Source organism: Tenrec ecaudatus, chromosome 17 (assembly GCF_050624435.1).
Source record: "Tenrec ecaudatus isolate mTenEca1 chromosome 17, mTenEca1.hap1, whole genome shotgun sequence".
Lineage (NCBI taxonomy): Eukaryota > Metazoa > Chordata > Mammalia > Afrosoricida > Tenrecidae > Tenrec > Tenrec ecaudatus.
This window is the reverse complement of record NC_134546.1, coordinates 71075580-71087032: the sequence shown is the minus strand read 5'-3', so window position 1 is coordinate 71087032 and position 11453 is coordinate 71075580. Positions and strand designations below refer to the sequence as shown.

General features: G+C 42.1%; 1 pseudogene; it reads right to left on the bottom strand.

Moving 5' to 3' along the window:
- Nucleotides 1–103: 103 nt before the first annotated feature.
- LOC142430489 (DET1- and DDB1-associated protein 1-like) overlaps nt 104–11453 on the bottom strand; it is a 47563-nt pseudogene continuing 36213 nt past the window's right edge.

The window sequence follows — 11453 nt, the reverse complement described above, 5'->3', positions numbered from 1 at the left end:
GACGCAGTGTGGATGGTGTGGGGCGGGCTGGCAGGTGGGGCGGGCGCAGATGCATGATGCAGAGCAGACACGACAGGAGGCTTGGGGGAGGGCAGTGAGAGTCTTAAGTGTCCTAGTGCATGTCCTGGCTGTCGGTCCAGGCGATCTTGCTGGGGGGAGCTGAGCTCTCGCCCTCCAGGTCCACTTACTCCTGATCTCGCTTCTTGGCAGCGTTCTTTTTGTCCCATTGCTGGTGCAGGTAGCACAGGAGGATATTGGTTTTCTCGGTCACAATGGTTTGTTCAGATGGGTACTCCCGAGTGGGCAGGTAGACTGAGGGCCGTCTGTTCTATGGGAGACCAAGAACAGTCGAATAAGAAGCTGGTTCCCCACACTCTGAACACAAGTTAGGCAGCCCAACATGCTCTCCAGAGAGGCTGAGCGAGGTTTTGCACACAGAGTCAGCATGGAATCAGCTAAAATTGCTTTTGTTGTAGAAGGGAAATCCTTTCAAAAATTGGCCATCTTCTGTAGCCACTGTTGCTGCCTCTGCTGCCTCCTCTGTTGCTGCTGCTGCCGCTGCAGGCGCCACCACAGCCGCCTTCTCAGCTGCCACCTCACAGTAACTGGTTGGTAGCTTCTTGATGACCCTTTCTGTTTCTTGTGCTATGGGTTTGTTGAGGTTCTTGACCTCTGTCTGAGATAATCTAAGGAGGGACTCTTTTTCCAAGTAGCTATCCATGTCTTCCACATTTCTGAATTCATTAGAATACAGATCTTCATAGTACTTTGTGATTGTCCTTTTAATCTCATTGGGGTCTGTTGTAATTAATCCTGTTTCATCCCTCATCCTGGCTATTGATGTTTTCTCCTTTCTGTCCTTTGTCTGATTCGCCAGTGGTCTGTCAATTCTGTCGATCCTTTCATAGAACCAGCTTTTAGCTGCATATATCTTTTACATCGTTCTCTTGTCTTCCCACTGGTTTAACTCTTCCCTGATTTTTATTATTTCTTTTCTTTTGCTATTGGAGGGGTTGTCCTGCTGACGCTGTTCTAGTTGCTGGAGGTTTGGTGATGATGTGCCTGTCATAAGTCTCTCTTCTTTTTATCATATATGTGTTTAATGATATCAATCTACCTCTCATAACTGCCTTCGCAGAATCCCATAAGTTTTGATATTCTTGTACTCATACGTTTCTAGAAACTTCCTAATATCCTCTCTAATCTGGGCCTGTACCCATTCATGTCGCAGGAGATTGTTTTTCATCCTCCAATTGATTGCCTTTGCTTTTCTGGACGTCCTTTTATTAATCTCCAGCTTTATATCATGGTGACATGAGAAAGATGTCTAAATAACATCTGTGTTTGAATTTACTCAAGATTTACTTGTTTCCCAGCATATGCTCTATTCTTGAAAATAATCCATGTGGGCTTGAGAAGTATGTTTTCTTTCTTTTTTTTTTTTTTTGCATTTGGATGGAAAATTCTATAAATGTCTATCAGGCCCAGTTGCATAATTACATTTTTTTGGCCTAATTGCATTGTTTAGGTCTATAGCCTCTTTGCAGAGCTTCTTTCCCAGTAATCAGTCTTTCTCTGATAGCGGAGTGTTAAAGTCAACTACTATGATTATTGAATCCGTGATTTAGTTTTTCATCTTTTTAGTAGTTTGTTTAATGCAATTTGCCACTCCACTGTTGGGCGCATATATATTTAATATGCTAACTCTTTCTTGGTTTACTGAGCCTTTGAGCATTGTGTGGTGTCCCTCCTTGTCTCTTTTAATGGTTTGAACCTTGAGGTCATGTTGTCTGAGATTAAGATTGCCACCCCTGCTTTTTTTTAAGTTGCCATTATCTTGGTATACATTCCACCAGCCCTTTATTCTTAGTTTATTTTTTTCTGTGCACTTAAGATGTGTCTGTTGCAGGCAATAGATTTGATAGATTATGTTCTTTGAGCCAGTTTTCCAGTCTTTTTCTTTTAATATATGAATTGAGTCCATTGGTTTTCAGAATTATTATCACAATCTGTGGATTCATTGTTGTCATGCCCTGTCTTGTGTTTTGAATGTTCTCCTATCTCCCTTCATATTAGTGTGCTCTGTTTGTGTGGAGAGTTTCTAACTTGTCTTCTTTTTCTCTGAAGTCCTGTTGTCTTGGCAATTGTTCCTGGCACATTGGCTTCTGGGTAGAGATGGGTTATATGGTGGTCTCCTGCTTGTTCTTGGTGGACGTTGATCCTTTGGCCACAGTGAGTCAGTCAGTATCTTCCAAAGGGTTGAGTGCCTTGCAGCATATTCTTTCCTTGTCCTGGAAGACCCTTATCTCCCTTTATATCTAATGGATAATTTGACCATGTGGGGAGAGAGGAACTGCAGGAAAGGGAATTCAAAGTCAAGTATAGGCGCTCTCAAACTCAATCCATCCCAAACTACTCTGATGGATGATCTAATCACTTTTCTAATCCAATAAAGTTATGTAATCATCAAATATGCTACTTTATTGTTAAAACACCAGTATAATATATCCTGTTGTATTATATTTTATAAATAATTTTACCCCATATACTCTGTATTCTTAAAATTTTCTTTTAAAGTTTCACAGGCATTAAAGTAATAAATAAATAAATAAATAAAGTTCCTCATTCCAATCTACTACCCTTGTTCAATTTGTCCTTGATTATTGCTTCATCTTGCATGTATATATATTAAAACCATGATTTTATATTTTCAATAATTATTCTGGAATGATTATTACTTTATTGCTTATTTAAAGAAGAAGCACTCTAACATTTCAGTACTTATACAAGGGAGGTGGTCGTTAGGGGTCACTCAGTGAGTTCCAAATCATAGTGACCCCGTGTACCACAGGGAGAAACACTGTCCTGTCCTGGATCAGCCTCAGATTGTTCTTATATTTGAGCCCGTTGTTTTAGCCTTTGTCAATATAAAAAGTTTTCCTCTTGTTTGCTTCCCCTCTACCAAGCACCCCGGTTGCAGTGATTTATCTCTTGTATTTGCCTCTGGTTTGGAAATACACAAACACTCTAAGGTTTTATTTATATGGCATAAGAGAATGCATTTAAAAGAACAATAAAGTCAGAGCTGTCATGTGAATTCTGACTCATAGAACCATAGGGAGCAGAGTAAAAGTTCTGTAGGCTTTTGCTTTTGTATTTTATAAACCATAATGTCTCATCTTTACCACAGCAGGTAGTGTCCTTATAAAAATAGTCCAAAACTAGACAGGTGCTGTAGTGGTTGATTTTCGTGGTCTCAGACATGGATAAGCTCCACATGGAAGTTAAAGTGTACTTGAGTATCCAAGAGATGAAGAAAATATTCCGTTTGTTTTGTACAAAATTAAAATTGTGTTGTGTGGTATGAGTTGGGGGTGCCAGCCCCCCACAGTAATCACGGGTTCAGTAAGCACAATTGTAAGTTTGAGATATAATACTTATATATCTCTTATATTAAAGTCATCAAGAACCAGAGAGATAGAAGAGTCAAATAATGGAGTCAGATTCATTTCATGGTAGCATTGCTCACCTCAGCCCTCCTTGGTGGTCCACGTGGAGAGGGGGAAGGGAAGGAGGACTAGGGTAAGGGAAATGGGAGGAGAGGGACTGGAGTAGAGAGGCAGGGGGAGACCAGCAAGAGAGACCCATTGCTAACCCAGGCTTATATACCTCCGGCGGGTGTGCAAGCTCACTCATTAGAGGTAAAGGCATGCGTCACTGAGAGGGGCTTCACTATGTTATACAGCAATGAGGGGAAGTGGTCTAGGGACATATATGCAATAGGAAGAGGAAGGATTGGGGGGAAACATGGGCCAAGATGGGCGGATCCTACATTTAGGATGGTAGCTTAAGTTTGACCTCTTCTCTGGATCTCCATAGGAACCATTATCAGTATGGTGTGAACTCCACCTACAGGAACCAAATAGATGACTGCAGGTGTCCATTGCCCTTAACAGCAGGGAGTGGGGCCCTCTGCAGTCTGGCAACTGATCACTCTCAGGGAGGATGCCTGTGAGCATCTGACTTCCCCCCACATAAACCCCCTCCATTATTTCCTTTCACACAGCAGAGTCTCCTTCCATGAGACTCTTTGGACATCTTCAGCTCAAAGGTGAGCCCCAGGGTCTGTTGCTTCTCTAGCCAGGAAGAAGTGAATGTGATTCAGGAAGCAAGTGACTGCAGCTAGCACACAAACATTAGGGCTTCCTCCTGGGTTTGCTGTCTTGTCACCTGTGCTTAAGGTGACCAGAAGTCCCGCTTTTGGCGGCACAATCCGATTTTTAACAATTTGTTTCGTGGCGTTTTTAAAAAGTACTGATTTTTGTAAAGAATGCATGACAAACTAGGGAAGAGGGGCGTGGGGAACAGGAAGGAAATATATATAATACATAATACCATTCACACAGCTGCTGATTTGTTGCCCATAGATGTGGAAAATATTATTATTTAAATATATTCTTATTTCTATATATACAATGTGTGTGTTTAAATGCTTAAAGGATTTTGTGAAACTGCGGAAGTCGAGTATCTGAAAATACTTGGATATAGTAAAACGTGCTGGTTAGCTCTTTTGCCAGCTGTCAAAGACATTTGAAAATATACGATCCTTTGAAATCCTACTTTCTATCACAGGATAAATGTCCTAGAATTTTAGAAAAATTTTTTGAAAAGGAATCTTCAAAAATTTGGCTAGAGTTTTCACACAATCAAGCAGCTTTTTCAAAATGCTATAAAACTTATTAAAGGTGATAAAATTTTGGTAATCGAAGTAGCAAATGAAGTTAATAATTTAAAATTTTAGTGTCAAGAGCAGTTAGAGAATATTTTTCTTCCGTTAATTATCCATAATAGTATAAGCCAGCTAGAAGAACATGGTGCAATAAATCGTGCAGATATCATCAATCATGTTAAAAAGTTCTATAGTAACTGCATAGATTATTTAGAAGAGGGGACAGTACATTACAATGATATTGAACACTTTCATTGGGTTCCATTATAACAAGAACTTAAATGGAATGATATGCAAAAATCATTCGATCATATTACTCAAAATTTCCCATATAGTAATATTTCAAAAAACAATCTTTTAAATGAGGTATTATTAAAAATATATTGATAAGGAAAAGGTTAAATCTTGGGCATCAGCAAAACTCACAATAGAGAACAAATGGTTAGAAATATTTCATCATTTTGAAATAAACCATGTTCCATACAATAATGCACTAAAAATTGTGGAATACATGTTGTCCTTACCAGGAACTAATGCTGCGACTGAATGAGTTTTTTTCTATGTTAAATAAAGTGTGGATATCAGAAAAATCACAATTAAGTGTTGAGACTTTGAAAGCAATTTCATGTGTGAAATGATTTTACAAATTCTTGTGATAAATTTCATGACCTTTTAAACAATGACAGCAATCTACTAAAAAACTTCACTTAAATGAGAAATATGCCAAAGAAAAAATACTATACATAATTTTAATGTATTATATTTGTAAATTGTACTTATGTTGAAAGTTGAAAAAATACATTACAATCCTATTTTGCGTTCTATGGAAATTTTTGTTGCTCCATATGGACCAAATTTTTAATCAAGAACCCAAGAACTTCCCCCCACCACCCGTCGGTCACCTTATCAATTATGCTGGAAACTGAGAGCAGCATAGTAAAACGCTTAGACAAATAGACATAAGATAAGAAGCAGACTAAGACTTGGGACAACAGAAAAGAGGGAAGAAACTGTTGTTGCTGGTCTTTAGATTGCAATATGCTTTCTTCCAGAGTTGATAAGGAACACATTCCCATGGCAGAGAAATTCATTCTATCTCAGTGTCCAATAGAAATTGTCCTCTGTCAAAAGTCTTTTAAGTCATTTTTTTCCGTGATTGCCTGATGATCACTGACCACTTTTCATTGTGAGTCCCAATTCTGCTTTTTCACTTGCTGTTTCAATAGCAATGATAAACAATCCTGGCCACAGTAGAGTTTGGGAAGGTTAAAATCTTGTGGGTCATTGACTATCAAGGACAGACCAATGTACATAAGGTATTGAATGGGACATTAGATGAATTCAGATTAAGAAAAAAAGACAGCCAATGTGATTATAGGTGAAACAATGAAATGGATCAGAAACCTCCTCAGTTAATTTAATGAGGTGTTCTTTCTCTCTGAATTGCTAATTTTCAATCACTCAATGATGTGTTCAATTGTCACTAAGACAAGGCCCATTTTTATCAGGTTTATGCTCACTTTATTACCTCTGTCTACTTAGAACTGTTCTTAAAGGAAAGATTTAGCCCATTCATTTTTTTTGTTTTAATATGATGTACTTTTACTGAATTGCTAATTAACAAAAGTCTAAGATGTTGGGAAGCATGCCTTCCACCCATCACTCTTCTGTCAGGTTGTCTTTCTCTGCAGGCTTGTGTGTTATTGTGATTCAAATGCAAAGGTGCTTCAAATGCAAGCAGGGTCACCCAGAATGAAGAGCTTTTAGCAGAACTTCCAGACTAAGAAGATACTAAGAATGAATCAGTTGCCACTCCAGGCTTTGAGCTTCACTTCCAGGCCCCTCCCTCCAGGAGTCCCTCATTACCTCCAGACGCTGCCCCTTGGGAAATACCCCACCCCTACCCAGGTGAGGCAATTTCCTGCAGAACTCACTTCCTCCGACTAAGAAGGTGCAGTCTGAGCATCCCACAAGGGTAAGTGAATCTCTGTATTTCTATGCTAAACCTAGGCTCTGAGTCCCCTACAGGCCCTGCATACCCGGCTGTGCCCCAATCCCCTCGGATATTACTGTTCCTGCATCCTCTCTGCCTGTGTTCCAGGTCGCCGCCACTCCCTGGGGTATTTCCAGTTAAATCCTTTCTGAGCTGGTTACAAGCCTCTCTGCCTTCGGTCTTGGGAATATGCCGGTCCCCCTTTCCTGCCCAGAGTCCCTCATTTACCCTCACCCCTCATGCCAGAAAGGCCCAATTGAGGATGGGTTCTTGCCTGGGGCCTGTTCCCTCCTTGTCAGTTATCGGGCATGAGAGCAGGGTACCCCAGAGTGGCCTTTACTGCAAGGAGAGGCCAGCCTTGCAGTCATCAGGCCACTCCCCTATGACCGAAGTCTGTATTAGAGCTTAACTTCTCAGCACCTTGCTTTGCAAAAGGGCACAGTAGCAGTGACGGCCCCTGATCCCCGCATAGATTTAGTCTCACATAGATTGCAGAGCCCACACAGAGTAAGCTTCCATTGAGTGCTTTCTGTCTAGGAAGCAAGGTTGTAGGTAACATGGCCCTCAGGCAGAGGGCTTTGGAGTATGGATTACCTTCACCTCTCTCCAGGCATCTGGGGAGGGGCGGTCTTGCTTATAAACTTCCAAGCCTGTGGGTCCTTGATGGAGGTAACCAAATGAGACTGTACAGGGGTCTCAGAGGCCCTGAACCAAAATTAAAGAATTGTCTGTAATTGTGATGTATTGATTGGCCAACAATCTTGCTTTTATGACCATTTCCTTTGCCCTGCTCCTCCCCCTCCCCACACCCTCTTTAGCTGACATCTCAATTGTGAACCTGGGAAGCCATTTCCATTTGTAGGCGGCTTCCCTCATCCAGATGAGTTTGTGTCTTTGTGCTGTCTGTATCTCTTAAGAGTTAACAAGTGTTCCCTTTAAAATACACTGAAAATGGGTCTCGAGAACAGATCTGTCCTGTGTGTGCCTCCTCACTCATTTCTGCCACCAGAAACTAGCTTGTGCTCTGTTGCAAACTGCAAAAGGGACTCCAATCTCAAATATAGTTTAAGGAGAACATTTATTAAGTCATAATAGAAACAAAGAGAATACAAAGACACAAACAGAAATCACCCAGATGAAGGAGATCATTAGTGGAAGTCAAGGTGTCTTACATGAACCGGACAAGAACAACTCATTCTCTGGTAAGAAGCAAACCAGTTTATTTAAGCGGGACCGAAAAGAGAAAAAACCTGCGCAGGGACCAGCCTCCCTGAAGAGAGGGAGAATGGCTGGTCTCCATCGCTCACAGACTTGGGTTTTTATAGGGGGGTAAACAATGGGGCCTTTTTAGCTGTGCAAGCAAGCAAGAACAGAAGCAGACTTTGCAGTTAGCCTTGACATTTTGAAACGTCTTTTTTCCTTTGAGATAGATGTGTGGCCTTATCTTTCAGCTGCTTTTTCTGGCAAATGTTTGCTTGAGCTTAACCTCAGGGGAATTTCCATAGCTTGACACAAAATGGAGACTGCTACAAGATGGTTCCACTTAGGCTAACTATCACATTCCTCCCTGTGTTTATTCTACCTGTGAATCTTCCAGGTGCAAACGTTCATAGGGCTGTGGAAAGGGCTCGCTCTGGCCTAGCCTGTCATACGATTTACTTAGTACCAACAACTTGACAGATTGCACTCGGTCTTATACAAACTGCACTAATTTATTGATGATTAGTGGGCCACAAATTAGTCCTATTAAAAGCAAAAGCAGAGGGCCTACTAGGCTGGAGATTAGGGTGGTGAGTCATGGAGACCAGCTAAACATTTGCTGGAACCAACTTTCTTGGCTTTTTCTGTTTTCTTCTCGCTTGCTTAATCTTTTTCTGACTAAAGCTAAGGTATTTTGATTATTCCTGAATGGTTGGCATAAAAGCAGCAAGTTTCACCCATAGCCATACAAAGGCCGCCTTGCTTAAGAAATAAAATGTTTAATCCTTGCCTGTTTGTAATACTACTTTAGCAAGGGAATTGAGGGATGGATTTTTCTAGATAACTGAAAGACTTCTTTAAATCCAGTAAATCATTATCAGTTCGCTGACTTAAAATTTTATAATTTTCATTTCCTTGTATAAAGGCCACCATTCCTACTGATGCTGACCCAGCTACACCTAGTCCCACAAATAAAGGAACCAATATGGGGGCTCTTTTGACTGGAATAAGTGTTAAAATGCTGCCACCCGGCTTCCCCTGAATACAGAAACACTTGGGGTAAAATATGAAACAATATACAAAGTCCTTTGTAGTTAGAGGTGAGTAAGGTTGTAGAGAACAGGCAGGGAGTGACTCCAGTAGAACAAGCAAACCACATTCCTGGTGGGGCTACTAACAGAAAGGGTTCCTTGGAACTGGGTATAACAGAAACACTGGCACAATACTGGCTATACCGTTGGAGTTTCCAGCTGGTTTGGTAACATTGTCCTTTCCCTTGTCAGTCTTCCAGTGTTAAGGTGTACCTTTCCCCGGCTTCCACCTGCACACACTGTTATTATTATAATCGGACAGTGTGATGTTGGCTACTGAGGAGGTATCGTTAGATCCAATTCCTACTAAGTAGGATGGTGCCGGGTTAAGACATAGCCAACCATCGCTGGTGAAGTTTGGGTTAGTAGCATTTATAAAAGCCAAAAAAGGGTTCTTACTTCTACTAATAGAGGGGGATGGGGGGATTATTTTGGCTACCTCAGGCTCTGGGCTATGCGTGGAGGTTACTTCGGAGGTATAAATCCTGGTAACATGAGGCAGAGGTGTGGGCCTGGGTTTTACAGGAGGAGGATTTAGAACCTTGTTGGGTCCAATAGGCTGGGCAGGTTTTGTAGGAGCAAGCCACTTTTGAATCATAACTATAACACCAGGATCTGGTCCACTGACATATAATCTAACTCCCCAGGTTTTTCCAGTTACCCATTCTGGTGATTGGTGGTTTTTAACCTGTAACTTTATAGGGTTGCAAGCCCCTACATGGCATATAGACCAGTGATAATGTCCTTTTCTCTAAAAATGTCACTGGTGGAGAAAGGGACATAAACCATGAAGGGGACTGCTTGGTCCACCCCGGGTGGGAGAACAGTTTGTCTCAAGGGTAAAATACTGACCTGGACTTCAGCAGGCTTGCCCTGTTGGCCCGCTGTCTCCGTGCATACCTTTACAACCCCCACCCCCTGGTGTGGGGAGGACTCAATAGGGTAGCTTCCGTAGTACCAGGTGCTGAGCCAGCACCAGCAGGAGGGTGTGGAGGAGGAAGCAGAGCAGGAGGGCCTGGCTGCCTCAGGAGGGGCTCATGGTAGAGGAAGGGTTTCAAGCTCCCTTCAGCACTCGGAGGACAAGGTAAAGTCGCTGGGGCTTCTTATTTTTACTTGAGTCTCCTATTCCACTGCCACCAGGACCTGCTTTGGGGGAAGAAGCTTCCGAATATACGGAGGAGGATTAGAGGCTATGTCAATTTACACATTTATGTAGGAGATTTGATCCAGATGACCTGGTTTTCCATAGACATATTTCTGCACCTGGAATAAAAGAGGTAGGGAAAAGGTGCCTTAGAGGGCCAATCAGACACTCTGAAACCCAATCTGTCTCACAAAAGGTCCTGAGACGAGACACCTTTTTAAAAAAATCCATAACTTAACATAGACCTTTTAGAAAACTCAGAGAAATTATTCAAAAGGCACTGGAGTGGTGTGGACTGTGTCTGTCCTATGGTTTCACTTCGCCTGTTAAAAAAAAAATTAAACAACCACGGAAGACAAGCAGGACCGCGAGCAAGCAACACACAGCGAAAAAAACAATATACAAGAAACACGGGTCTTAAACTTCTAAAGAAATTAAGAACATGCCATCAATGAGGCATCAGTTTAAAGATACAGGAGGACACAGAGACGTCTCTCTGGCCCTCTGGGAGTGCCCTAAAGTTGCGTCCAACAGAGCCTATCCTCACAACCCAGAGTGTGCACACCAGCCTGGTAGTGCCCTGGACAAGATCCGCCACCTGGGGCGGAGGAACCTCTCTCCGAGGCTTTCCCATAGCTGAGGCACAGGCTGAGAAGAACACCCATTCCCAGGGTCTCGTTTGTCCTGCTAATGTACAACCTGGTCACCAGATCTTGGTGGAACCTCCAAAATGTACATGAACCGGACAAGAACAACTCAGTCTCTGGTAAGAAGCTAAACAGTTTATTTAAGGGGGACCGAAAAGAGAAAAAAGAACCTGCGCAGGGACCAGCCTCCTCAAAGAGAGGGAGAATGGCTGGTCTCAATCGCTTCCAGACTTGGGTTTTTATAGGGGGTGGTAAACAATGGGGGCTTTTTAGCTGAGCAAGCAAGCAAGAACAGAAGCAGACTTTTCAGTTAGCCTTGGCATTTTAAAACGTCTTTTTTTCTTTGAGATAGATGTGTGGCCTTATCTTGCAGCTGCTTTTTCTGGCAAATGTTTGCTTTACCTTAACCTCAGGGGAATTTCCATAGCTTGACACAAAATGGAGACTTCTACAAGATGGTTCCACTCAGGCTATCACACTTTGTCTTTCCCTCCAAATGAATGGGTAAGTCCATGCAAATAAGGTATATGAAACTAGAAAAAGTGGGGGACACACACACACACACCACCACCGCCACCACTTTATGGCCATGCAAATAAGGTGTATGAAACTAGAACAAGTGGGGACACACACACACACACACACACAC